General features: G+C 35.8%; 1 protein-coding gene across 4 annotated transcripts in view; it reads right to left on the reverse strand.

Annotated features, from left to right (window-relative positions):
- MAP2 (microtubule associated protein 2) overlaps positions 1-24,897 on the reverse strand; it is a 280,964-nt gene that overhangs the window by 196,734 nt on the left and 59,333 nt on the right. For all 4 annotated transcript variants that reach the window (XM_058186178.1, XM_058186203.1, XM_058186195.1 and 1 more), the window contains exon 3: positions 14,507-14,579. The gene's annotated coding sequence lies outside the window, so the exon portion shown is untranslated. The remainder of the gene's footprint in view (positions 1-14,506; positions 14,580-24,897) is intronic.

The following is a 24,897-nucleotide window of genomic DNA, read 5'->3' on the forward strand; positions in this document are numbered from 1 at the left end:
AGTAAGAATGTATAATGAACACATTTCTAAAAAAACAGAATGCTTAGATGTTGTCTAGGCACATACCAGATTGCTTCTAAATAGGATTCCACTGCCAATGAAAGTTATCCATCTGTGAAATAATGAGCAAGTGATTTTGGATGATTTTCCATCTCTGAAAAATCTCCCTCCTCAAGATCTACTACAAAAAGGCCTCCAGATTTTTGAAACAAACTTGGAAAGCAGAGGGAGGAAGAAGAGCTGCTGACAATCAACAGACGCATCTACACCTACTCCAACAGAGAAGCCTTGGGATAAATACTCACCCTTGGCAGAGAGGACTAACCTGTGTTGTATGGTTGTTGTCTTTGGCATTACATAATCATAGGTAAAAATAAATTCTGTCCCTAACATTAAGAATAGATTGCTTATTTCTAACTTTGATTAGCTATCTCTGCATTCACACATGTGGTTTTTGTGTTTATTCAAAAATAATTCCAATTAAAGGTTAATTGGAATTAACCTTTAGCTAAGCTTTTAGGCAAAAACACATCACTTGCATGCTCAAAGACTCAGGTCCATCTTTGTTCAAGGTCTCGTCTCAGGTATGGAAAATGCTATCAATCTAAAAGTCTGCTCTATGGTTCAGACAGTCAAATTTAGGAAGTTGATATGCAAGAAGATTATTTTTTTTAATCTTAATCTTAATAAGCAGATTCCTGTTAGAGCTTGCAAAACATTTGAATCACTCTACAATCACCTAACGTCCTCCCTTCAATGTAAATGGCTAGTAGTCTTTTAATTTCAAGTGCTTTAAGAAGCATGGTAATTGTGTGGCTAGAAGATCAAAAGATAAAGGTTGGTTGAGATAAAGATCAATGCAAGTTTTGGTAAAAGTGTGACCTCAGACCAAAGCACTCCCTTTTTCTGAACTTCAGGAAAGGAGGTCAGTTCTCAGTTACAGGATTCCTTCAAGTTAATGTAATTGCTACAAGAGAGGCAGATGTCATTGATTCAAGGAAACTCTTGTAGGTTGGGAATATCAAAGTACAAAAGTATGCATCCGTTAGGCCTATTGAAGTGAACTAATCTGCTCACTGAATTAAAAAGGCATGTGCTCATCCTGAACATTAAAAACTGGATGAACTTGCTGAGTGTCTGAAAAATCCCCCATCCCATTTTCAGTTAGCAAAATAGCAAGAGGTTGTCTCAAAACTATAGACTGTATTGAGAGTATAGACTCTTTTGTTAAACAATGACTTGGATCTCCCTTGCCAAAAGTGGTTATGCACATGGACACATGTGGAGGTGTAGACTAGAATAATGGATTGTACAAATTTTAGAATCCAAGGATACATGGTAGTGTTTTTCTATGTTTATATGGAATATTCTCAAAGATTTGTCTTGGTGTTGCCAAACTGGAGTCAAAGTCACCATTTTGATGGGTTCTCAAATGCTACCTGGGTGTTTTTTTGAGTCAATTCAGGAAGCACATGCAAGTCAGGGCGAGTGTGTATGTGGGTTTATGAGAAGCATTGTGAAGGTCAAGGAGGTTGCACAGGAGTATGGTGTGCATTCCAGGCCCACCCATTAAATTTGCTTTCTCTGCTGCATCCTCCATCTTCTGGAATAGCATCTCTGCAGAGATGAGGACATGGCCCTGTCTCCTGAAGTTCTGGAAAGATTTTAAAACTTGGCTTTGCACCCAGGCCTGGAGTTGATGTTTGTTGTTTGATTAAGGACTCTTGTTTTGTTTTCTGCATTTTATTATTAGAGAATTTTAGTCTTGACTGTTTGTTGATTTAATATCTTCAGCTGTTTTTATGTCTTTTTTAGACATTTTGTGGGCCATCCAGAGTACACTGGAGTTATAGATCCAATAAATTTAAATAAATAAGTAAATATCCATAAGCTGATCTGGCAATGTCAACAGGCTTGCTTGATTTTTATATTACCTTTCCCACCACAAGTTTAAGGCAGTATATAGATAATTCCCTTTTCTAAATTTTCCCAACAATTCTGTGAGGTAGATGGATTGAGAAATCCCCAAACCCAAACTGCCATGACCTTCCATGCCTGAGGACACATCTGAATCACCACCTCCTCACTCCAGTCCATTCCTTAACCAATACACTATATTGGCTTGCTCCAAGACAATCTTTGGAGCTTGTAAAACGAGAACTGTAACCTCCATAGCAGGCTCATGGCTAGTTCCACTTTGGGAATACCTGGTTACTCTGGTTATTATTGGGGGTGGGGAGTGTAGCAGTTTTACTTTTTAGAAGAGCACATATTATGGGTGTCAATCCCAAACCCATGAGAGGAGTGAAAGAGTCTAGCATGATAAATCAAATGAAACCTTTATTACAACTTTTAAGCTAGAAAGATAAGAAGATGGCACATGCCCATGTGCAAGGAATTTATACAATGCAGCCACTAGTGAACTGGTTTGAAAATCCATATCCTAGATATGTTGTTTAAGATGACTCTTGGCATTTTCAAGTCCTAATGGACAGAGACTTTCCAGGGAGGGTCCTAAGGACTGAAGTCTGCATTAGCTTTTGTCAGCCAGGTAGATTTAAAATGGTCTCTGAAAACCTCTAAGGAGATAGAGTCATAGTTCAGCCACAGGAGGCATCTCTATCTCTCACTTAAAATGACATTCTTGATGCATTTTGGAACTGTGAATATTGCTCTTATAAATTTTGACTGGACAGCGTCCAAAATATTAAACTGTGTAAAAATGCAAATTAGAACACCATAAAGAACTGTGAGATGAAGCAGAGATTTTCTTAGCAAGAAAAGATTTTTCTGTAAGATTTTCTTAGCAAGAAAATCCTTGATACTGGCATAAATAAAATCTACCCCTTTTAAATGAAAGAATCCTACGACAGCAATGGAGCTACACTGGACTCCACTTGAATGATGAGAGAAATGTGTGGTCCGAGATAAGAAAGCCTGAAATAGCACCCCAAGATATTTATAAGTATATACGTGCTATATTGAATGTCCTATTAATTTGCCATTTAGGTAGACCTCAATTTAGGACTACAATGGAGTCTAGAAATTTGATCATAAGTCATTGTGGTTGTAATTTGAGACACCAAGTGACTGAGTTCAACTTTATGACAATTTGTACAACAGTTGTAAAGTGAGGCACTGTGGTCATTAAGTGAATCACATGGTTATTAAGTGAATCCAGCATATCTAATGGGCGTTTTGCCAGAAACAAGAAAAATGTCATAAATTGGGGTTACATGATCAAAGAATGTGGCAACTAGTCATAAATGCAAGCTGGTTGCCAAGCGCCTCAAATCTGTTAACATGACAAGGAGGATGGATTGCGACAGTCGTAACTTCTCAGACAGATTGAAAGTAGCTTTTTTTAAGTTCATTGTAAGTTTGAACAGTTGTCAGGTAACCAGTTGCAAGTCAAGGACTCCTACACTGTTGTGTCATGCAAACACTAGCACTTTAAAGTTTTGATAATTTATTACACGGGTTGTTTTTATAAGGCAACAGGAAGCCAATATCCTAAATGCCCTTCTCATCTGCACCTGAGAGACAGACAAAACTAATACATTGCCTGCATATTTCAAGGCTGGAATAGCACAATCTTCAAACATTGGAGAGTGATGATTAGAAGATGAGAGAGTCTGAATTATTGAACTGATGTACATATTAAAAAGTAAAGGAGCTAGAATACACCCTTGCCTTTTGGTGGAAACAGCTCCAGCATGTTAAATTTCTCTGCATTTGATGTCAACTGATGATTTGGGATTAATTAGAGCCTGCTCAGGGATTCATGCTAATGAATCTATAATTCTGGGAGTTAGATTATGGTACATGCTTTATGAAACAGAAATTGATTTCTCCTTCTTATGTCAATCTATGAATTCATAGATGTGGCAGTGATGGGGGTTGGTAAAGCAATTATTGGAGGTGTAGTCAATATAGTATGGAGTGAAGGTACCACCCATAAAGGCCAATACTATTAAAGGTTCAGTATGAGCCTTCTTTTTGGGGTATCTGTCGCTGCCTAAATGCAGTCCTTCCTCTAAATTGACTTTTTTTGGGGGGGGAAGGAGGAGAGACTGCTAGCCTGGAGTTTTGAGAAAATATCTGGGAGGCATTGGCTATAGAAGATGACTTGCTAGAAACAGACTAAGTCATAGTCAAGAAAATGGGGACTGAACTCCATACAATCATTACTGATGGCTCATTACTGAAGGCCAGCTTTCCCTAAGAGAAGTGTGGGGTCTTAACAGTTTCTTTGTGATTGTTCTGTGGGTTTTTGACACTACCTCTACTATATTGCTCTCTCCCAGTTAGTTGAAGACATAGTCTTTGCTCTCTATAGAAAGTAATATCAATACACAATTGGTATACCAAGAGAGTAAAACTGAGAGGCCATATTTATTTAGTTATTTTATAATTTCAGTTTTGAGGCTGCCTCCAAATGACACTGGGCAGTTGTCACACACTAAGCAAGAAGAGAACATCACAGCCTGCTAGTACCATCTCCTGACACTGAAGTATCATTTTTACCACTTTTTAAAACATTTAGAGAAAGATAAAGAAGATAAATAGTAGCAAAATTATATTAGGAAGACCCAGCTAGGTATATTTAAGAATAGAGAAAGACCTCATTGTAACTGTTGTATGGATCAAAAAGGAACTGGAAGGAACAGTAAGGGACACAGGACTAGTGTTTAGGTCTATATAAGATTCCACAACAGTGCAAAACCTATATTCTTTCTTTCTATGTTCTTTCTCCCCAATTTTTTTTAATGTTGGGATGCCCCTGTACTAACCATGGATTTCTACCTTACAAATAATGACTCTTCCAGTCTAGTAATTCTATTCCTGTTTTCATTTTGTGTGAAATGTGTGCTGGCAAAGTATTCGATTTCAAAAGACAAGTGTTCCAATGTGTGCTCAATTCTGCCTTAACTGAACATTTCAATCAAGTCTAAGATAGAAAATATAGTAAAGGGGACTGCACTATCCCTCTATCTCTCCTTGAACACAGTGAGATTGTCCATAATCCAATCTCTTTCAAAGCATGCACAGAGACACCATTTAGCTTGCTGGTATTCATCACTTGGGAAAATTCGTTCAAGTGAAACTTGTTTTCCAACTTGTTTTCCAACAAAAAGGAGATGAACCAAAGAAGTAATCATACTTAATAGAAAATGCAAGCTTCCCCCCGCAAAAAAAATAGATCAAAGTTTGTGCATAACTATGAAACTTGCATTAATCTCCAAAGAATGATTTTTAATGTTCTTACCACTATGTTAGAGAAATAGGATTTTTAGCTTCCTCCCCACCCTTCCCAATTGCTCCTTAAAAGTAAACTTTATGAGCTAATATATTTATCATTTCATCTATATATGCAGTCTTCCAATTTAATTTACCAGAAAAGACTAAACTGGACAAAGATTCAATTTTATCCCTCCAATTCTAACTACAAAATTTCAACTTGATTATTCAGGAGTACACTTGTAAGCAATGCACAGAAAGAACACTAAAGGAGAAGAAATTATCTTTTGAGAGCCATCTACAAATCAAATATTAGACCTAGGTAAATATTGCTTTTAGGGCGCATTTCCAAATCAAAATATATGAACGCATAGCAGACTTTAGGGAACAATTCCAATTGTAGTTTATATAACACGTTTTAGCATTCACCTTCAAATAAACAGAACCAAGGGAATTGAAATAAATTAACATTCAGTGAAATCCAGCACTATCGCATCTCACTTGTGAGCCTCCTTTGGCATCAAGAGTCCGAAAAGCCTTCTCCTTATGTGCTGGATGAAGAATCGTATTGTTTTGTGAAGTAGCTTCATAAGAAAGAATTCTTCAGAGTTCTCTGATAGGTAAACTGAAAGTTTACATTATCTGAACTATGCAACTCTACTTATAGCATTATGTAGCCTCCAAATTATAGTGCATATAACACCATAAGCTGCTTTCCAGCAGAATGCTTCAGAAGTTCAGTGGAGCAAGAGCCTACAGTACTTCTTTATGCTTGTCCTCAGAGATTGATTCCAGGAAAGATGCCAGTTTATACTCCACTGATAAAAGGAAGCTGCTTCCAGAAAGAAGCTAAGGCATGAAGCCCCTGCTTGCCTATACAGTAGGTCACCCACCCAATCAACAACTGCATGAGGGGATCAGAAAATTGGTCAACTGTCCTTGATACTAAAAATAGCCCAGTGTTTATTCAAAGAATAAACATTCTAATGGTTTACAGCTCCAATGCTTAGCATATCTAAATATACCAAATACCCAAGAACTTCCCTGAAATTATATGACTATTATCTAGAAAAAGTATTTTGCATCCATTACTTGGTCGCCTATGATAAATTCTGAATTTACACAGCAATGTAGGCTCAGTTCTTGAGGACTTTATGAAAGCATCCATGCCATTTTCTTTGCAACAATGTGCATGTAGTTGCAGTTTTCCTCTTGCTAGATATATTTCAAGTTCCTAGTCTGCTTAGCAATATTAATATTCACTTGAAGTCTGTCATCCAAGTACTAACCCAGCTTAATCCTACTTAATTTTCATATGCAGACAAGGTTAACATAATTCACCATAATGAACTACTGATCCCAAAGCCTGGATCTGAACATGGTATAATGAGATTTAAGCAAAGTCTTTTTGGTACCTAGTGGAAGCCACCAGTATGTGAGATCAGAAGTGAACGATTGCAGTGGCCAAGAAGGGAATCTCAAATTTGCTGAGAGCCTCTAATTTCACGGCTTTAATAACAGGTAAGCTTGTTTTTGGTCTCTCCATCTCCCCGGATATCTTATCTTTCTCTGCAACATATCTCTGGTAGGTTTTAAAGCAAAGCTTGAGGATTTGCTACCTCTTTTAAATTCACATCTTATGAAACTGAAAGACCAGAGACTAATTTGTATCCATGATACTTTTTTTCCAGTCTGGAAGGGAAATTCTGGAAGTGGCAGTTCATATTTTCTGAAACAGATTATTCTTCCTTTCTCCACATTTATTCTGCCTTAAGAGAAATATACCTCTATCTTTCTGTGTATTGAAGATAGGTACTTTGGCTTCCGGTTTGGCTCCGCTTCGTTGATGGCAGTCTTTTTTAGACTGCTAACCCCGTAGTCTGTAGAGCTGCCAGGACAGCATCAATCAGCTGTCCGGCAGCTTGTAAATCTCCCCCTCGTGCAAAGAGGGAGAGATGAGCATTCAAGCTGAAGTTGAGCCACCCAGAGAAGCCCCAGAAAAGTTTCTGGAGGCTTGAGGGGAGTGCTCCTTCCAAAGCCTGAAAAAAGCTCCAGACTCGAAGGGCATCTGCCTTTTGGCAGGAAAAAAACGTAGCGTCCAATCTCAGCGGCAGAAATTGATTTGTGATGGATTGTAACGCGGACAGAGCAGAAACTGGAGTTCTAGCATTTGTTTGTAAGAAGACTGCAAGCCCCTAATAGAGGATACATTCATTGCGAAGATAGGAGAGAAGAATGCAAATGGCGTTTTGTGGAATGCAAGCAAATGGCGATTTGTGTATTGGAAACGAAAGTTAAGGAAATGCTTATTAACAGCTAGTGTGGAACTAGGAGATATGCAAGAAGATACTGACTAAATGGAAGAAATGAGAATTTTATGATTTATATTTTTTCTTCTTCTTTGGGAGTATAATGATTTAGAAGAAAAGTTTTTTGAATCTTACCTTTTTATCCCTTTTTGTCCTCTGTTACTGGGTAGGTTATATATTTTAAAAATGGCTTTTAAGCAAATAGTACCAAAAGCCACTAAAAATTTTGAAATTTCTTCAGCTCAGATATGAAAATTAAAAGAAGAAATTAAAGAAGAATTAAGAAATTTTTTACAGGAGTTTCTGGAGACTCGTTTTTCAGAAATAGATCAAAAATTTGATGAAATAGAGAAAGAGATGTTGGATTTAAGGAAATGGTGGAAGAGCAGAAGAGGGAAATGAAAATGGTAAAGGATGCAATTTCGCAAATATTAAGGTCTTGTATTCAGGTGGAGAATAGTTTGGAAGAAGTTAATAAAGCTAATTTAGAGCTGCAAAGGAAAATAGAGGAAATTCAAAAGAATCAAAACAATTGGAACTTAGATAATAGGATGGAAGATATACAGGCAAAGGTAGATAGGGCAGATGAAGAAAGAGGAATATTACAATATAGATTAATGGAATATGCTATAAGGGTGAGGGGGTTGAGGGAAAGTAGGAAGGAAAATTTAAAAGAGATTTTTACGCAAGCCTTTGCTCAGATAAAGGGTGTGGAGCCAGAAGACTTTGAGATTAATATTGAAAGAATTTATCGTGTTAATTCTTGGTGGGCAAGACAAAATAGATTACCGAGGGATGTGGTTATTTATTTTACAACTAAAAAGGTTAGGTATGAAATCTTGCAAGCCTTTTATAAAAATAAATTTCAAATATTGGGACAAGATATAAAAATGATGAAGGAAATTCCTCCTAAAATGTTAAGAAAGAGAAGAGAATTTGCTTTTTTAGTGGATGAGTTTAAGAAACATCAGATATATTTTAGATGGGAAGTTCCAATGGGTTTGTCAGTGAATTTTAGAGGTAGAAAGTATTTTCTTAGTACAGTTATGAAAGCAAGACATTTCTATATTAATGTTTTAAAGAGTGGGAATCCTTTGTTGTCAGATGCTAAGTTAACTGGTTTGGAGATGATGGAAAATAGAATAGGAGAGGGGGGAATGTTTAAGATGTGAATATGATTATGGTTAATTTCTAGAATTGATTTGTTTAGGATATAAATTATAGGATTTTTGTTATTTGTTATTTGTAAGGTATAAACCTATGGGATGATATTATTTAATTGTGAAGGATGGAAAGTAAAATTTATGAATTTAGATAATGTTGTGGATGTAATGATGTTAATTGTTTACTGTTATATTGTGGATGTAACTTAAATGATTATTTGTTTTAATTGATACGTTTATAGACAGTAAAAGTTATGAAGTTAAGTTGGAAATATTGTATCTGAGAGACTTTATTCGTAATGATATTTGACTGATGGAGTAATATTGGAAGATTGGACAATAAATGCTATGACAATTGAAGAAATATATAAGTGATGAAAATATGAGCTCGAGAAGATGGACTGTAATTTAAGAAATGGACTTATGAAAATTGAAGGAATATACAAGTGGAGAAAATTTGAATTTGAGAAGATGGACTAATTTTAAAAATGGACTGTAAGAAGAAGTAATATGTGAAGGGAAGATTGTATTGGTATTGTTCTTTTTCTTTTTTCTCTTTTATATTCTTTCTTATCTCTTTATTTTTATTGTGAGGGGATTTAAAGTTTTAGAGAGGGGTGGGAGTTTATGTATAGTTTGTATACTTTAGCTTGTGATTGTTGGTCATAATACCCGGTATTTGCTCTGGGAAGTCCAGGGGGGAAGGGGGGAGGGGGGAAAGGGAGGGGAAATGATACATGGATTGGTTATTAATGTACAGTAATGATTGAAGATATGAAATTAAAATTTGAAATGATATTGGGGCTGCCCGACTGCCATTTCAGAAAGAAAGGGAGAGAGGAGTAGAAGGAGGGAAGAAAGTAGGTAGGAAAGAGTTGAGAAGGAGGAGGGGAATAAGAAGATTAGAAAGGGTGGAAGACGGGAGGAGTGGAGAAGGAGGAGAGGAAGTAGTAAAGTGAAGGAAATGAAGGAGCGGAAAGTAGTAGAGGGTAGAGGGAGGTGGTGAAGAAAGGAAGTGGCAGTCGGGCAGGCCCGAATCAGCAATAAATAAAAATTAATGATTAATGATGGATAACAGACTGTACATAAATATGATGTTGGAAAATGGAAATAAAAAAATTTTTATACAAAAAAAAAGATAGGTACTTCTATCTTCAATCCACATATATATGCACAATGTTAACCTCTTGTTTTTATAAAATGTAAGTCTATATAATAATAATAATAATAATAATAATAATAATAATAATAATAATAATAATAATAATAATAATAATAATAATAATAATAATAATAATTTAATTTGTATACCGCCCTTCTCCCGAAGGACTCAGGGCGGTGAACAGGCAGATAAAATGAAAACAATACATTACAATAAAAACAACATTTAAAAAACTTATTCCAATAGCCTAAATTTAAAATACAATACAAAATATAAAATAAACCCCATAAAATCCATATTTAAAACCCTATTAAGCCAGTCCTGCTCGAAAGAATAAATATGTTTTAAGCTCGCGGCGAAAGGTCCGGAGGTCTGGAAGCTGTCGAATATCTAGATGTTTTTAAAATAAAATACTTTTTTTAAAGAAAAGAGAGAATGAATGTTTAAGATAATAATTCCTTAAATGTTTAATGTGGAGTTTCTCCCTCATGCTTGTATGTACATGCACATTTTACATACTTATTTGCCATCAGCTATATGTCTCTTTAATCCAAACATGACTCTCTGCAGGTTCCAAAATGCAAAACATTTAAATATAAAAGCAGAAAAAATAATAGTTGCATGACAAAGCAAAAAGGCCCCACAAAACAGCTGCAGTTTCCACACCCAGGGTAGGAGATGCCCCCAAATCTCACATCTGTTCTCAAAGCTCTGTGGAATCACCAGTTTTAATGGCATTCCAAATCACCAGTGGGATGAGAACTTTACAAGGCTCTTCTCTTAAAAGCATTCATCATATTGGCAGCTAGTGAAGATTTTTTTTTTTAAAAAAACCCAGCCAAGCGATGTTACTTGTGCCAGTAGTATTATTTGCTTTATTATGATAGACTAGCATAGCTAGCCCTCTGGGAAAAGAGAAGGCAGAAAAACCTTGACAGTAAATATGCTGGCCTCCAGAAAACAGTGTGTCACTGAAGTAGCAAAAGAAGAACTTACAGTAATTTGTAAAGCGGCACTTGTTATTTCACATTATACAAGTATAAAGGTATTTTAAAACCAACTCCTGAATCGTTCTCCCCAAATCCATCTGACTCCAGGGGACTGCTTATTTATTTATATATTTTATTTATTAAATTTAGATACTACCCATCTCACTCCATAGATGTTCATCTGAATCAGAGGTCATCATGTCATCATGGGTCTTCTAATCTCAGTTGCCACTTTTCAAACATTAATGTACACATAATTCCAAGAAAAAAACTGAGGTTTTTCTATTATTGTTGTTGTTGTTGTTGTTGTTGTTGTTAATCTTCAACTCAATTCACAGTCTGGGACTGATAAAAACCTAACAGTTCAAGTCATTTGAATATACAGTCAGTTCCGAATAAGGTGGGTTTTTTGCAATGTTGGGATATTCAGGTCTAATAAGTTCAAAATTTCCATTTTATCCAGGCAACCGTTTGAGTATTGCTCTAAGGGCTCCTATTATTATTGGTACTATTTCTTCCTCCATAATTACTCAATTTCAATTTGCAAATCACAATATTTTGTTATTTTTCTAGCTGTTTCTCCTCAATTCGTGCATCACCTGATATTGCAATATCAATGAACCAAACTTTTTTCTTTTCCTCAATAGTGATGTTGGATACGTTGTGGGCCAGCTTTCTGCCTGTTTGGATCCAAAAGTACCCCAGGATCTTGTTTCCCTTGTTCATCTCCTTCAGCAGCAGCTCTTTTGCTTTTTTTATGAGGTCATTTAAGCCATGTTTTTCTTCTTCCATAGTTTATTTCACCTATAAGAGTCCTCTGTCACCCTGAGATCTAGACAAATACACTCAATTAATATGATTTTTTTGGGCGCAGATCATGGTGCATTGTCATTAGTTTTCTTGTCTTTTGATCCAAGTTATCAAGTTCTAGCTGACACCCATCAATTATTACAGGCACTGCCCAGGAGTTAATTGCCTTTATATTTCCACCCAGCTTTAATCTCAAGATTCTCTGGACTCAGCTTTATGTATTTTGTTGAAGTAGCTTCCTTGAACTTGATAGTGCAACAGGCCAGAAGCTTCCAAAACTCCTAAGTACTTGTACCCGTCTTCTGGTGTTACTGCTTTTATCACCTCTACATTATCAAGTTTGAATCCATCATCTTCAATTATTTTTCCTGCCTTAACAGCAATTGTTGCACATTTGTCAATGCCAAATTGCATCTCAATGTCTCTGCTAAACTCCTCAGTACATTTCAGTAGTGAGCACAATTCAGGTTTTCTTTTTCCAAACAGTTTTAAATCATCCATGTAAAGCAAATGGGAAATTTTCAGGCATTCTTTAGCATAGCCACAGTTTGTTTTGTTCAAAATACTTGTTAGTGGTGGTGCAGTGATTAGAATGCAGTACTGCAGGCTACTTCTGCTGACGGCTGGCTGCTAGCAATTTGGCAGTTCAAATCTCACCAGCTCAAGGTCAACTAGCCTTCCATTCTTCTGAAGTTGGTAAAATGAGGACCCAGATTGTTGGTAGCAATATGCTGACTCTGTAAACCGCTTAGAGAAGACTATAAAGCTATTGCTAGTGACGCTATCAAAAGTACAAATAACAGAGGTGACACTGAGTCTCCTTGGAAAATTCCTTGTTTGATTTCTACTTCATCAAGTTTTTCTCCACAGGCCATTGACTTAGTTTGCCATAGCTTCATGGGAGTCTTCAGGAACTTCTGGATGTTGCTGGATATAATTTCAAAAATGTCTAAGCATTTCTCAATCCAGCTGTGTGGATCAGAATCAAAATGCTTTCTTATCAATCCAGGCCATGAACAAATGTGTTCATCTTTTCTTTGAATTCTTCAAAACCAGCTTATCAATTATCAGTTGGCCTTTGGTTCCTCTTAATTTTTTGCAGTATCCTTTCTGTTCTACAGACAGCAAATCCTTGTTTTCTAGATATTAATAAATTTGGTTTGTAATAATGCCTGTAAGTAATTTGTATGTTGTTAGCAGGCAAGTGATTGGCCTGTAATTTTCAGGTTTATTTCCCTTTTCTGCATCCTTCTGAATCAAAATAATTCTTCCAATTGTTAGCCATTTTTCAGTTTCTGGTGTTTCTAAAACCTGATTCATCCGGTTTGCTAATCTTGCATACAAACTTGTTATTTGTTATTTCAACCAGAATCCATGCAGCCCTAAACCAGGGGCATTCCAGTTCTTGATCTTCTTCGCTTGTTTTGCACCATTTCTGTTGTTGTTGTTGTTGTTGTTGTTGTTGTTGTTGTTGCTGCTGCTGCTGCTGCTGCTGCTGCACTATTGTTGCCAAAAAGTATCACCTTAAGTCTGTTTCTGGCCAGGACCTACATACTCTTGTGTACTCATAGAATAGGGAGTATTACAGAAGTTATTTACTTCTTTTCCATGTTACCCAAATTCAAACATGGCTTGGTTGTCATGTCAAGGCTTGCCTTGATTAATTGACAACTGTACCATAGTCTCTGTTATGCAGCTAAGAAACAGATACTTAAAAGCATGAATGAAGTTAATTTAAAGAGATAGTGGAATAAGTCTCTGAAATGCATTATTACTGGATGTAAAAATTGTCAGTCTGAAGTGGTCTCAGATAATCTATTTTTAAATTGTGTAACATTAGATAGAATGTGTTGAAAATGATAAGAATAGAAAAAAGCTGTGATTCTTTTGTTCATGTCTACTATTTCATACAAGTGTGTCTGTATGTACACACATGCTAATCATAACTGTTTGGTTTATTAATATTAATATTAATTAATATTAATATTAATCATAACTGTTTGGTTACATTAAGCGAAGAAAAATATTTTATATAATTTCATGTCAAAATTACACAGAAAGATGAGCCTGAGGTTTGGCAACTCTGCTTAAGAAACTAGTATAGCAATACATAAGCTGGTCTCCTAATTCTCCTGAGGACTTTAGTGTGAGGTGTACAACTAGTTTTATTACAATATTTTAAGCATAAACAATTAGTTTAATAAAATTTTAAATGCAGGGATTTGCCTTTATGGATTTGTTATAGTAAATGCTATTATTTCATCCTCCCTGCATTTGCTTGGCTTTCTTGGCTGCAGTGTGTGTTATGCTAAGCAATTATTTATGCATTAAGAGTATTGTGAGGAAAGAGAATTACACTCGCATAATGTGCCTAAATATCCATGCACGTATCTATGCATGTAACAGAAATTCTAATTTGATAAGCCTCGGTTAGCAGATGTTACCTTGGGCAAAGAATATGTGCACCATTTTCACACCTTACAATACAGTACTTTTCTCTTTGGCGACTTGCCCTAGAATATTAGAACATACTGTGTGAGTTTAATGGATGAATATTCAAATTATAACTCTTTATTACAGAGCTACAAAAACCAAAATTTCAATTCTAGTGAAAATGTCTTACAGTCTTGACCGGAGAAATAACTAAATTTTCTCCAGTCATCATTTTCATAACTTCAGGGCTACAGTAATGATCTGCCACTGAATCTTGTTCCAGAATTCTAGGTATAATTGAAACCTGAAATGTCTAATAAATATTAATATGCCCATGCCATCGTACCCATAGTGAGAATGACTGTGTAGTGCAAATCAGGCCCCAAGGGAGTTGCTTACCCTTTCAATAGGTTGTTATCAGAAACTGAGGTGATTCCAGGACGCACTCCGTCTAAAACTCTCTCAGGGCTGGCTGGGGAAAAGAAATAGACAAAAGTTGAGTCTCTTTTGATAAAATATGTGGGCAGTATATAGAACCATACTTACATGCATTATACATACATACTGTAGCTATATTTTGATTTCTCAGAGGATTTATTAAATGGGACAAGAATTTGTATGTGCCTTTCCAACTCTAAAGTGAAGTTCAATGGTCGCTTTTCAATCATTTTCTCACTTGATAAAGAATGTAGAGTTTCTCCTTTGATGCTTAACATGTGTTTAAATCTTTCAAAATCTGTTTTTAGACAGGATAATAATATTTATAGTTCTTCTTGAAATGCATTCAAACATAAAATAGTTAGTAAATTTAATAAAATAGATATTTTGTTATATATTCTGAACTTCATAGCCTTGATGCATTAGATTAGTTAGTACACAGGGGTGAGTTATTAATTGGTCTAAATTAAAACTTATAGCAAAGTTTTATATTTTTTACATTAGATATATATTTACATTATATTTTTATATATGCAGTGTATTTATGTATGTACACACACACACTTTTTAATTTAATTAAATTAAACTTTTATTAAAAATAATACAAACTAATATAAAGGAAGAAAAGGAAGGAAGGAAGGAAGGAAGGAAGGAAGGAAGGAAGGAAGGAAGGAAGGAAGGAAGGAAGGAAGGAAGGAAAAGGAAGAAAAGAAATGAAAGAATTATAGAGAAAACAAAGAAAATGGTTTCCAGCGACCAATAAATGTAGACAATGTCTTTTCTCTAATCAAAGAAGTTAATTTATTCATCTCTGCTAGATCTATCAATTTCACCAACCATTCCTCCATAGTGGGTAGCTGAATCTTTCCAATTTTTTTTGCATATAATAATCTCACTGTAATTATTATATACTGAAATAATCTTCCATGCCTTTTTTTCTGTTTATCCATTAGCCCTAAAAGGGAATATTCTGATATCAATTAAATTATTGTTTAAAATCCTCTGCATCAATGTATGTATGTGAATCCATTTTTTTAGCTTTTTTACATGTCCACCAAGTATGATAAGATGTCCCTTTATGTTGTCCACATTTTCAATAAATATTTGAAATACTTTCTAGATAATTTCTCTGTCGTATTATACTATCATTTTATATTATAAATAAATGTTACACGCTTCATTTTACAAAAAGTCTTTCAGATCATAACACAATATAAATTTCAATTATTTTAATCACATATTACCCACTGATCCCTCTGCATAAGATTAACACCCATTCCAAATATCTGTTATGTTCATCAGTTGAGGATATGCTCAAAGGTTGAGAATTTATATACAAAACAACTCCATTTTTTTTTTCAATTTTGCTGAAATAAATTTCAGATTTTCTGACTTAAATATTTTACATTTTTCCTAATATGTGTTTCTTGTAAAAAAAAAAAATCACATCTTGTTTTAATTTTTCCAAATAAGAATTCTTTTTCCATTTTCAGGAACATTTACTCTATTTATATTCCTTGTAAAGCATTTCTTTAAGAAAAACAGTTCTTTTTCTCTCACTTCCAATAAACCCAAGTTATCCAAACCTTTCTCCATTTCTCTAATTATACTTTCTTAGTTTCCAAAACTTCTACTTTCTCAATACAGTAATTTCTTTTAAGCCTGTAGCCAACTGACCTACAACTTACAGATTCTTCAATCTTCTTAACTACTTTTCTCATTATTAATTTTTATTTCGGCAAATCCTTTTCCACTTCCTTTTAACCACTGCAGTCATCTTTTTGCCGATTTCTTCAAACATTTTCTGCAATAACTCTGGTGAAATCCTCGAACCCGTACCCTTAAGTTGTTCTAATGAGTTCTAATGAGTCCCTGAGTCTTTCTCCTAATTTAGCAGCTTTTCTTGTGATTGCCATTGTGCTAGACTGAAAGTATGTGGATTACTTGGTGAATGTAAAAGGCAAGGTACTCCTTTTTTCTCTTTTCCTATCTCTATCTTCAGCACTTTAGTCCCAATTAACTCTCTGTAGTTACAGTTCTCAGTTTAGCTCATATCATCTTGTTTTGTAAAATCCACCAATTATCTCCTGTCCTTAATAATAAGCAATCAGCATTCCCAGGAAGGCCCAATCTGTTAGTCTAATTACTATTGCTATTTTCAAAGGGACTTTCATCAGAAAAAAAAATCTTCTGTTCTTTAAAAAAAAATCACTGCCCCCTTTATCCCCTTTATTTCTTGGATCTTTCTCATTAAGCGTTTTGCTTTTAAATTAAAATCCTTTAAAATGGCGGGTTTTTTTCTTCCCTTTCTTAATTTCAAAAAAGAAGACACTCACCAAGAAACTTTGATCTTCATTGCCATATGGAATATCTCTCTTAAGTCATAAATTAAGTCCAAAGGTAATTAAGAAAGTAAGGCTTTTGCTGGTCAAATGTCCATTAGGGTCAACTGTAAATCTTCAACTTTTCATTGTCCACAAGAAACTCAATTCCTGTGGTTTCCTTGGGAGGAGCAGCAAAAATTCCAGGGTGCAAATGGGTAATTCCTAACAATCTATCATTCCTCCAAAGAGATTTTCATCACCCAGAACTGGCTCCTGGCCAGCAATTTCAGGGCAGTGCTGACCCTGCTCCTGGAGTTGCTTATAGGATATCTAACCCACCATCAGTCCTCACCCTGAAGCCTGGGTTCCAAATTTTGAATTATACTCCTATGTACATGAATGGCATGAAGAGTAAAGACATCAGCCACACAACCAAATGCAAGTTAGTTAACACAATAGTTTTTCCAATTGCTACTAATGGCTGTGCAACTTGGGACTCTTGAAAAAGGAAGACAGGAGAAGGGTGGACGCCTTTGAACTGTGGTGCTGGAGGTGATTTTTATGCATCCCATGGACTGCAAAAATAATAAGTCCTAGACCAAACCTCACCAAAATGATAACTTGAAGCCAAAATCACCAAACAGAGGCTGTCACACTTTGGTCATGTCATGAGAGTTGACTCACTCAAAAAGTCAATCATGCTGGGAGAGATCAGCGGAAAAAGGAGAAGGAGCTTCCCTAACACTCACTGGCTGGACATGATAAAGGATGACATCAGGATGACTATGGCTGAAAGAGGCACAGCGAGACAGAGGGGCATGGAGAGTACTGATCCACAGGGTGGCTGAGGGTCGGACACGACTGAATGGTTGACAACAACACATCTTCTGACTATACCAAATTCATTCAAAATACATTTTCCATAGCACCTTTACACATATTTACGCTAGTAGGCAGGTAGGTAAACTTAATTACGATCTAAAACTAGAGAAGCATGAATTGTACATAAAGTTCTCTATAGATCATAAAGATATCAATTTATTCATTTATTTGTATGTTTGGTTATTAGATTTGTGTGCTGCCCATCTCGATTAAAAGAGGTTAAAAGGGTTAAAAAGAAAATGAGAGGAGAAAATGCAATGTTAACAGATAATATCTGCTGCCTTACTGTCATAGAATTGAGGCAGTATTTGACTATATAACGGGTAATAGTGATCTTGCAATCAGTTAAGAAGTAGGAGAGATACTAATAATTGTAACTTCCTAGGAGATCATTCATGAGAGGCCAAATTAATATATCACATAAACTGAAATAGAAATTACAGGGCAACAGGACATGCTCTGTAGCATGGGAATCATGGGGAAAAGTCATTTGAAGGAGGGAATCTTCAGATATTTACCATCTATGACCACTAGAGGGAGTCCACGGAATCTAACCAGAGCAAAACCTCTGTGATGTCTTTGGTTTATTAAGGACTGGCTACTAAGGATTGGCAATAATCTGGTAGATTGGTAGTAAAACAAAGTCTCCAAGACCTAGCTTGCATTGTTGCTAAATTAATACTTTGCTAAACTTTATTTTTACACCAGTAGTATTTTCAATTTCAGAGACATCTAAATTACTAGAATTATCAAATTTTCAGAGACTAAAAAATCCCACTATTTTTAATAAATACTTTTTGATAAATTAAAGGTAATCCTCAATTTACATCCATTTGTTTAGTGACTGTTGTTACAACAGCACTGAAAAATATGACTTATGATCCTTTTTCACACTGTTGCAGCATCCTGATGGTCACAGGGCCAAAATTAAGATGCTTGGTAACTGGTTCATACTTATAACGGTTGCAGTGTCTCGAGGTCATGTGATCACTTTTTGTGGTCTTCTGACAAGCAAAGTCAATGTGGAAGCCAGATTCGCTTAACAACTGCAGTGATTCACTTCAACTGTGGCAAGAATTGCCGTAAAATGGGGCAAAACACATTTAAGAACTGTCTCACTTAGCAACAGAAATTTTGGGCTCAATTGGGGTCATAAATTGTGTCCCTGTAATTCAATATGCATATGTCAGAGACAGACTGGAATGAGGAATTGGAGATCTCTATTTTGTCTAAACAACAGGAGACTCAATTTTTATATAAAAAATTAAAGCAGATCTTAGACTATGAATTATTTTGCAAATCAACAAAAATCAGATTTATTGGACTCTGTTACATTTGTACACAAAAGCAATTCATTGTGTTATTGGAGATGCAATGAGAATACTTCATTCAAACACATCTTTGAAAATGTGCTAAATTCATTACATGGGAAGGAAGAAGACATTATTACCTGTATAAACTTGCGTTTAAGATTGAGTTTTAATAGGTTTGGATGTCCATAATCTTTTGCATTACGTAAATAAATAATTTTATAATTTTATAGTGAAACTGAGGGATGGCCTCAAAAATAGATTCTCTGCAATAGATTCTCTTATTAAGAGATGTATTCTTCAACTTTGGAAAGATAAATTTATGACCCTAATTACTCAGTGAACTGAAGAAGTGATATTGCTTGTAACTAGTGAACAATTATAATAAAATGTGGTTATCTTTTATTAAAACTTTTTTGTAAAACTCTAAATACATATGTACCCATATGAGATGCCTTATATATTTCTTTTCTTTTTTCTGTTTCTTTTTTTGATCAAATAAAAGTAAAAGATAATTTTAAAAGAATTTATGTCCTTTTTTTAAAAAAATGCAGTATTTATCTATAACTTACCATTATCTTTAACTTACAGCAAAATGTAAAAAAAAATTGGTGGGTAGAGAACTTTATATTAATAAAGCTCTAGAGCATGGGTGTCAAACTCACTGCATCATGTTACCATCATGTGACATTTCACGATGTTTTTCCCCTCCATGGAGCTGGGGGGCCTGCAAGTGATGCATCCAGCCCTCGGGCCACCAGTTTGACACTCCTGCTCTAGAGCATTTAAGTGGTGTCAAGTCAACCAAAGTAAAACTGTTATTTATATATGTCCCCATACTGAATATGGGGTCCCTCTTTGAAAGAAAGGGTAATTCAGAAATGTGAAATATAACTATAGCAATATAAGTAGCACAAAAAGGTCTGCTGCCTTTCAAGTATATTTTGATAATGCATGATTTGTAAAAGTAGTAGTATATACTTGGGCTGTGAATATTTTTTAACATTATTCAAGGGCCTCTGGTGGCTCAACGGACTAAGTCTGTCTGTTATTAACACAACTGCTTGCAATTACTCCAGGTTCAAGCCCCACCAGGCCCAAGGTTGACTCAGCCTTCCATCCTTTATAAGGTAGGTAAAATGAGGACCCAGATTGTTGGGGGCAATTAAGTTGACTTTGTATATAATATACAAATGGATGAAGACTATTGCTTAACACATTGTAAGCCGCCCTGAGTCTTCGGAGAAGGGCGGGATATAAATTCAAATTTAAAAAAAAGTTAATGTAATTGTTCAGGGTTTAACAGTAAACAAGTCTAAAATATGGCAATGGTAATAACTAAGATCACATAGAACATAGAATTAATAAGGCCTGGGACCTTGGAGATCTTCTAGTCCAAGCAGGAGATCCTATACCCAGGATTGCGAACCTGGGGCACACGTGCCAAAGTGGCACAAAGAGCCTCTATTGTTTCTAACATTTCCAAAGAACTCTTTTTTATTGCTGCTTTTGGTGTCTCTCGAAGGCTTATCTCATTCACTTATTAGAAATAACTTTGTGTTCTTCTTTAGCTACAGTAGGTCCACCTATTTCCATTTCTTATGCATTTCTTTTTCTCTTCAGCACTGAGCATATGTGTCCAACAATTTATCCCACTGTTTTTTCTTGAAGAAATGGTTTGCAACTGTGCTTTCAGAATTGCATTTTGTACAACTTCCTATCCTTTTGGTATACTTTTTTTTCTTAACAACTTCACAATAGAGAATCTGACTTGTCATCCTTCCAGATCTGCTCTTCTGAAGTCCAACCTAGGAGAAGCAATCCTTAGATCCATTTGCACCACTTAAAGATACCAGCTGGTCTCACTTACCTCACAAGATATCCTAAGGAAATCATCCACATTTAAGGAAAGATCACATGCCCCCAGAAAGGCAATAAGAAAATCAGACAGCGTGCCAAGCTTGCATTCTGCCTCTCAGCCATTTCTTCTATGGCTATGCTAACCCTTATGTAAATAGCTCTTAATCCAACCAGTCTCTCCTCCCAAGCCCCGGAATAAAAGAACCAGCAAAGGGGGAAAAAACTCCAGAGAAGCCGCTCAGTTTGAATGTACTGCCAAAGTTTGAATGTACTGCCAAAGTTTGAATGTACTGCCAAGAACCATTAAGGGCTGTTACAAAGTAACAAGGCTTAACCCAGAGGCAGTTTCTGAAAACACTTCAGCAGGGCAATAATAAAGGTAAGGATTAGGCTAGAAAGAACAGACACAGGCACACCAGAATGTCTTCTTCCTGCCTTCCTGACAGGATTAACCTTGATGGGGAAAAAGAAAAGGCTGTTGGAAGATTTCTTCCAACAGCCAGTCTGCCGAACTACTCAGAAAATTAGATACTGGTTCATGTGAACCAGCTGAATCCCACCACTGCCCTATATCATTCTGGACAAATAGCTGTTGAATCTCTTCTTGAAAATTTCCAGTGGGGAGCACCCACAACTTCTGGAGGTAAGCCATTCTACTGGTTAATTGTTCTCATGATCAGGAAATTTGTGCTTAGTTCTAGGTTGGATTTGTCTTTAATAATCCTCCATCCATTACTCCTTGTCCTTATTCAGATGCTTTGGTGAATAGATCGATCTTCTCTTCCTTGTGAAAGTCTCTCAAATATTGGAAGACTGCTATCATGTCACCCTTAGTCCTTCTCTTTGCTAGATTAGATATACCTAGTTCCAACAATCGTTTATTGTATAGTTTAGTCTCCAAACTCCTTATTATTTTTGAAGTTTTTCTCTGCATTCTTTCTAGAATCTCAGCGTCTTTTTTAGATTGTGGTGACCAGAATTGGATGCAATACTCCAAAGGTGGTCTTAGCAGTGCAGCATAAAATGGTACTATTACTTTATGTGATCTTGATCTATTCCTCTGTTGATGCAGCCTAGAACTGCATTGGCTTTTTCAGGACCTGTAGCCTACTACTTGCTCATACAAATGATGACAACTAGGACAGGGGTCTCCAACCTTGGCAACTTGAAGCCTGGCAGACTTCAACTCCCAGAATTCCCCAGCCAGCTTTACTTTGCTGGCTGGGGAATTCTGGAAGTTGAAGCCCGCCAGGCTTCAAGTAGCCAAGGTTGGAGGCCCCTGCACTAGGACACTGAGATCCTTCTCACAGGTACAACTGTTTAACTAGGTAGCACCTATTTACACATTGATGTGGCTGTTAAGCCAGTTGCAAATCCATCTGATGATACTGTTGTTTATCTCACTTTTTTCTTATTTTACCAAGAAATAGGCTGTGGTGTATTTTGTTGAATACAGATAGTCCTTGAGTTACAGCAGTTCACTTAGTTTGAAGTTACAACAGCACTGAAAAAAGTTTTTTTCACACTTATGAACACATCCCCATGGTCACGTGATTTACTGCACATTCAGATGCTTGACAACTGACTCACATTTATGACAGCTGCAAAGTCCCAGGGTCATGGGAACCCTTTCTGCAACCTTCTGACTAAGCAAGGTCAATGGGGAAATAAGATTGGCTTAACAACCGTGTTACTAATGTAACAACTGTAGCGATTCACTCAAAAATGTGGCAAGAAAAGTCATAAAATGAGGCAAAATTTACTTAACAAATTTTTCACTTAGCAGCTTAAATTTTGGGTTCAATTGTGCAAGTTGAGGACTACCTGCACTAAAGTCCAAGTAAGCTATGTCCACAGTATTTCCCTGATCCACTATATTCCATATAGTTCTCTTTGCAGGTTAATAAATCCTAAGGCAGACCAGCACCTCAGAGGGATTGCATGCTACTTAACTGCAGACCACAGTTCATTCACTCTCCATTAAGGAATGTAGGAAGGTACACTTAAAGATTAATGATCAGGTATAGCATCATAAAAATATCTAGTATTTTTTCTTTTTATTTAAATCTATTAATGTATTACATTGAAATTGATTAAAGCTATCTATTTATTACTTTTTTTCACGACTGAAAGCAAAACAAACAGCAACTGATGTTCTCTGTGTTTAACAGGAAAGTTTGCATATTCTTTCAATAAAAGAAAAATATTTAGTCACAAGGATAGAGAAAACAACATCCACACCAGCAGCGACAGGGCAAGTTACTATATAAAAACAGAGAGCAAATCCCGCTCCCTTCTAGCACTGAAGATGTTACCTAGGTGGGTAACAAAATGTCTGCAAGCAAACAACTAAGATCAGAGAGCACCAAGGACTCTACAGGTCTATCCTGAACTACATATATTGTCCCCTACTGAGAGCTCTTCTCATTTTGAAAATGTTTTCTGAGGCCCTAATTCCTTAATCAATAAGACAAAAAAATTGTTTTGACTTAATTTTCTAATATTTTCACGTTTTTTGTTCTTTGGAATTCCCAAAAATTCATTGTAAGCATAATTGCAATCAGTTCATATGTAACTCTGTCTCTGCTGAATAATATCTCAGATGGCACCAATTGGCCAAGAATTGGGGATCTTGGGGTCACAGTGGATAACTTAATTAAATATAAATAAGTTTAATAGAAGTTGAGAAAAAAGCAAAAAAAAAAAACCCATGTTAAGGATTATTAGGAAAAGCAAGTCAAAACTATAATTCTTTTTAACACATCTACAGTATGCCTGCATTGAATTACAGTTAACAGTTCTAGTTAAACCCGAAGTCCCTTTAACTGCATCGAAGACAGTCCAATGGATCGTCGGCTTCTGGATCGTGTTTAGAACCGTCTGGACAGCGCAAATCAGCTGTCCGATGGTTTGAATTCCCTCCCCTCGGGAGAAGAGGGGAAGGAGAGCAGCCAGGCATGGGTAGAGCTCCCTTAGAATCCCAGGAATAAAGCCTGGGGCTCGAAAGGTGACAGCTCCCCAGAAGTTTGACAAGCTCCAGACCCGAAGCGCTTCTGCCTAAGCAGAACCAGATGCTGCATCCACCTCTGTGCTTAAAACTTGTTTCAAGATGATTTCAATGCAGACGGAGCGAAAACAGGAGTTCTGGCAACTGTAATTGCAAGTATCAAATTGTAATTTTGTTTCTACAAAGTTTCCTTCAGAATTAACATAAGAATAGAGATGGCACTTTCACTGTAACAGGGCGTGAAAGTGAAAGTTAACTGCTCGTTAAAGCTGTTATCGCTCTCAGTGTCTCTGTGCTGCTGGATTTACAATGAACTGAAACTTTAAAATCGCGTGAATTGATTTTTAACACAGATGGAACCAAAACAGGAGTACTGGCAGTTATTTGTAAGGAAATTCTAATTCCCTAATCAGAGGATACTTTGATGGAAAGATTGAAGATGAAGAAAGGAAATGGCATTTTGCTTTTTTGAAAGTGAATATTAAGGAAGTGCTTGTTAAAGCAGTTGGTTTTAAAGCTACACGAAGTATATAAGAAGAGACTAAGTAATCAGTAAGAACTGATTTATTTTTATTATAGTGTTCAAGAGGAGAAGATTTACTGAATTTTTTCATTTTTTTTTCTTTATTATTTCTGTTTGCCATTTGGCATATTATAGCTTAACAGGAAATGGCTTTTAAGCAAACAAAGCCAAATGTTAACAAGGATTGTAAAATTTCTTTAGCTCAAATACAGAACGTAAAAGAAGATCTGAAGGAATATTTAAAGGCTTTTTTAAAGGAATTTTGGGAGACTCAAATTTCTGTAATATAAAAATTTAATGAAATGGAAAAAGAAATACTGGATTTTAAAGATATGGTGGAAACTCAGAATGAGGAATTGGAAAGTGTAGTGGGAGCATTTAAACTTTTATCAGATTATACTTTTAAGATGAATGAAAGAATGGAAGAACTTAATCAAGTTAATTTG

The sequence above is a fragment of the Ahaetulla prasina genome, chromosome 1 (genome assembly GCF_028640845.1).
Source record: "Ahaetulla prasina isolate Xishuangbanna chromosome 1, ASM2864084v1, whole genome shotgun sequence".
NCBI lineage: Eukaryota > Metazoa > Chordata > Lepidosauria > Squamata > Colubridae > Ahaetulla > Ahaetulla prasina.